The sequence below is a fragment of the Scylla paramamosain genome, chromosome 44 (assembly GCF_035594125.1).
Source record: "Scylla paramamosain isolate STU-SP2022 chromosome 44, ASM3559412v1, whole genome shotgun sequence".
In the NCBI taxonomy this organism is placed as follows: Eukaryota; Metazoa; Arthropoda; class Malacostraca; order Decapoda; family Portunidae; genus Scylla; species Scylla paramamosain.
The window spans coordinates 147,501-152,500 of NC_087194.1; positions in this window are offsets into that span (position 1 = coordinate 147,501).

Consider the following 5,000-nt stretch of genomic DNA (forward strand, 5'->3'; position numbering starts at 1 on the left):
TTTTTTTCTTATCTGTGTCCCTTCTTTCTTTTCAAATTTCTTTCTCTTCTATTTTTCTTCCTCCTTTTTCTCTCTTTCCTTCAAATTTCTGGCCCTGCACTTTTTTTGCTTTTTTCTTCTTTCCTTCCTTTTCTCTCAAACATTTTTAGTTTCTCTTTTTTCTTTCTCTTTCTCTTCCTTCCCTTCACATTTGTCATTCCATTCTTTTTCTCTCTTTTTCTCTCTCTATTCTCTCTTTTTTCTTTTCTCTTTCTCGTTCTTCGCTTCACATTTCTGCTTCATTTCTATTTTCTTTTTCTTTCCTTCTCTTTGTTCCTTCTTTTCGAAATTCTCATTCTCTCTCCTTTTTCTTTCTATTTCTTTTTTTTATTTTATTTTGTCTGTTTTGTCATGTTTCGTGTCTAATTTTCATTCTTCTTTTATTTTTCATTTTTCTTCTCTATCTTATTTTTGTTCCTCGTCTTCTAATTTCCTTCTCCTTTTCTTTCATTTTCATTTTTCGTCTCTATCTTATCTTTGAACACTGAAAACACTCTTGAAAACCCCAATAACTTCCACTAGAACCTTGAAAACCCCAATAACTTCCACTAGAACCTTGAAAACCCCAATAACTTCCACTAGAACCTTGAGAACCCCAACAACTTAAACTATAACCTTGAAAACCCCAATAACTTCCACTATAACCTTGAGAACCCCAATAATTTCAATTAAAGCTAGTTAAAAGCAAGAAAAAACAGTTGTAGTATTTAAGAGTACTGTAGAGAGAGATAGAGAGAGAGAGAGAGAGAGAGAGAGAGAGAGAGAGAGAGAGAGAGAGAGAGAGTAATGCCTGTTAGTTATCGACCTTGGGGATTTAAAGAGGTATTCTAGGGTAGGTCATTGAGGGAGTGTGACCTTGGATAACCTCCCATCCCTCTCCCCCCTCTCCCCTCTCCTCTCTCCTCCTCTCCCCTCTGGCACAAGACGTGATTGAAACGAGTATTGACAAAGAAAAGAGTTTTGTCTTTTTTTTTTTTTGGTGGGGTTTCAAGGTCACGAGAGAGAGAGAGAGAGAGAGAGAGAGAGAGAGAGAGAGAGAGAGAGAGAGAGAGAGAGATTTCAGTTTATTTCCTACAACGACAATAACAAACAACAACAACTACTACTACTACTACTAGAAGAAAACAACAGCAACTACTACTACTACTACTACTACTACTACTACTACTACCACCACCACCACCACCACCACCACCTAGCACAAGATTATAAAAACTAACCTAGCCACTGATTTACCACAGGTGTGTCCAGTATGTACCTGCCACACACCTGCTTGCATAATATTAACATTACCTCCGCGTCCTCTTCCCACACCTGTCCTCTAACCTACTGATTAAAGCGCTACACCTGTCAGTCACGCCCACACCTGCAAAGGCTTGATTTCACACCTGTAATTAGGTAGCTTATGTGTTACTGTGTTGTGAAAGAGATAGAGAGAGAGAGAGAGAGAGAGAGAGAGAGAGAGAGAGAGAGAGAGAGAGAGAGAGAGAGAGAGAGAGAGATAAGAAGTGATAAAATGATAAATTGATAAAAAAATGATAAATATGAAGAGGACGAGAAATAAAAGAACGAAAGAAGAAGAAAAGAAAGAAAGAGAAGAAGGAGGAGGAGGAGGAGGAGGAGGAGGAGGAGGAGGAGACCACACACACCCACAAACAAACAAAAACAAACAAACAAACAAACAAACTCAACAAACAGAAAAAAATCGAATAACGAAACACACAAACACACAAACAACTTCAAACCAAAAATAAAAAAAAACATAAATAAAATAAAATAAAAAAAGTATAAAACAAAAGAAATATCGTGTTTTTTTCATAATAATCTGTTTTTAAACCTTCACACTTGAATGCTAATGAGTCACCTGTGCTCACCTGTCGGCTTCGCTCACCTGCATATATCTGCATTCTATAATACATGTGTCGGGCGCCTTATAACCTCCCTGTAGTGGCGACGGTCGGCAAGCGGGCGGTTATTTCGTTTTCTGTGAAATTTGTACCGTTTTCTGTTGAGTTTATCGTTTTCTTTGGCTTGTGTCGTTTTATTTGCTGTTTGTATCGTTTTTTGTTGAGTTTATCGTTTTCTGTGCAGTTTGCATCGTTTTCTTTGGTGTTGTGCCCGTTTTCTTTAAAGTTTGTCTCGTTTTCTGTTCACTTAGTTCCGTTTTCTATAGTTAATCTCGTTTTCTCTACAGATTTTGGCGACAGTTGAAGTCAAGCCGTTTTCTTTATACGCGCCAAAGATACAGTTATTCCATTTTCTTTACGTGCTAAATATACAGTCAATCCCATTTTCTTTACGCGCCAAAGATACAGTCAACCCGTTTTCTTCACGCTACAAAGTTACAGTCAACCCATTTTCTTTAGGTGCCCAAAGTTACAGTCAGTTCCGTTTTCTTTACTTTCATGGCGGGTTTCGAATGGTGGTGTCCCGTTCCTTGGCAAATTGGTGACCTTTTTCCCTTCATTTCTTTGTCAGCGTGACCTTTCCTTGAGTTCGCGACGTGAAGGTCAGGTCTGCGAAGGCTCGTGTGATGGATTTAAACCTGCCTCCAGTTTGTGTCTTCCCGTTTTCGGTTTTGTTCATTTTCCTTCTTTTTCCTATTTTCCAAGGCCACAGAGATGATCAGCTGAGTTCTCAAGAGTGTTTCTCCTATTGATAATGTAGAAATTTCATTAATCTGTCTCAGGAACTGTAAAAACACCCTTAAAACTGTGTAACCTCAACTAAAGCCTTTGGAAAGTATTGGCTCATAATCAGAATACTGCCCTTTATTACCCTTGTCACTTCTTCATCCAACACATAACCTTATACAGACAGCAATAGAGAGCCAAGATTTTCACCCTTCACATCTCGAGATAGATAAGCAAAGCAGGAAACATAACAGGCCACAGCATCTAACCTTACGTTACGCCACCTACAATTATCACTCTTGTCGCTTCTTCATCCAATACATAACCTTATGCAGACAAAAAAAGAGCAATCAAATACCAAGATATTCACCCTTCACATCTCTAGATAGATAAGCAAGGCAGGAAACATAACAGGCGCCAACATTTAACCTTACGTTACGCCACCTACAATTATTACCCTTGTCGCTTCTTCATCCAACACATAACCTTATACAGACAGAGAAAGACCAATAGAGACACGAAATATTCACCCTACACATCTCTATATAGATAAGCAAGGCAGGAAACATAACAGGCCCCAACATCTAACCTTACGTTACGCCACCTACGATTATTACCCTTGTCGCTTCTTCATCCAACACATAACCTTATACAGACAGAGAAAGACCACTAGAGACACGAAATATTCACCCTACACATCTCTATATAGATAAGCAAGGCAGGAAACATAACAGGCCCCAACATCTAACCTTACGTTACGCCACCTACAATTATCACTCTTGTCGCTTCTTCATCCAACACATAACCTTATACAGACAGAGAAAGACCAATAGAGACACGAAATATTCACCGTACACACCTCTATATAGATAAGCAAGGCAGGAAACATAACAGGCCACAGCATCTAACCTTACGTTACGCCACCTACAATTATCACTCTTGTCGCTTCTTCATCCAACACATAACCTTATACAGACAGAGAAAGACCAATAGAGACACGAAATACTCACCATACACATCTCTATATAGATAAGCAAGGCAGGAAACATAACAGGCGCCAACATTTAACCTTACGTTACGCCACCTACAATTATCACCCTTGTCACTTCTTCATCCAACACATAACCTTATACAGACAGAGAAATAGCAATGCAGACCCAAAATATTCATCCTACACATCTCTATATAGATAAACAAGGCAGGAAACATAACAGGCCCCAGCATCTAATCTTACGTTACGCCACACATCCTGTCTCGTTTGGGGATTTCGTCAGGTTTCCCCCATGTACAACTTCCAGGAACTTCTTCGAATTCTTAGCAAAAAATACCTGCGTTTTTATTTGCTAGCTGTTGGAGAGATGGCCGGTTACCTTAAGTTTGGTAAGGTTAGGCTAGGCTAGGTTAGGCATGGTTAGGTTTGGTTTGGTTAGGTTAGGTTAGGTTAGGTTTGGTTAGGCTAGGTTTGGTTAGGCTAGTCTAGGTTAGGTTAGGCTAGGTTAGGTTTAGGCTAGTCTAGGTTAGGTTAGTCTAGGTTAGGTTAGGTTAGGCTAGTCTAGGTTTGGTTAGGCTAGGTTTGGTTAGGCTAGTCTAGGTTAGGTTAGGTTAGGTTTAGGTTAGGTTAGGTTAGTTTAGTTATGTTTGTTAGTTAGTTAAAGATAGTTGAGATAATTAGGTTAGGCTTAGTTAGGTTAAGTATTTGGTTCAGTTTAGTTAATTAGGCTAGAGAAAGACTAGAGAGGGAGACAGTGTAGAGAGAGACATTGGAGGAAGAGAAGGGATAAATAAAGAGAGGATAGTGAGGATGAGATAGAAGAGAAAAGAAAAAAAGATGAATAAAGAAGGAGGAGGAGGAAGGATAAAGAGGAGAATAGGCAAGAAAGTGACAGATTAAGAGAGAGAGAGAGAGAGAGAGAGAGAGAGAGAGAGAGAGAGAGAGAGAGAGAGAGAGAGAGAGAGAGAGAGCACTGCCATCACTCATCCCAAACACGTCCAAAACATGTTCTGTGCCATCGACTTTCTTTTTTTCCTTTCTCTCTCTCTCTCTCTCTCTCTCTCTCTCTCTCTCTCTCTCTCTCTCTCTCTCTCTCTCTCTCTCTCTCTCTCTCCTTTTATTTCCCTTTTCCTGTCTTCCAGTGAGGGGAAAGAGGGTCGTGTAGGTGTTTCTCCGTGTTCTTTCCCCTCACACACACACACACACACACACACACACACACACACACACACACACACACACACACACACACACACACACACACACACACACACACACACACACACACACACACACACACACACGTGACGCGTTCAGAGAGAGAGAGAGAGAGAGAG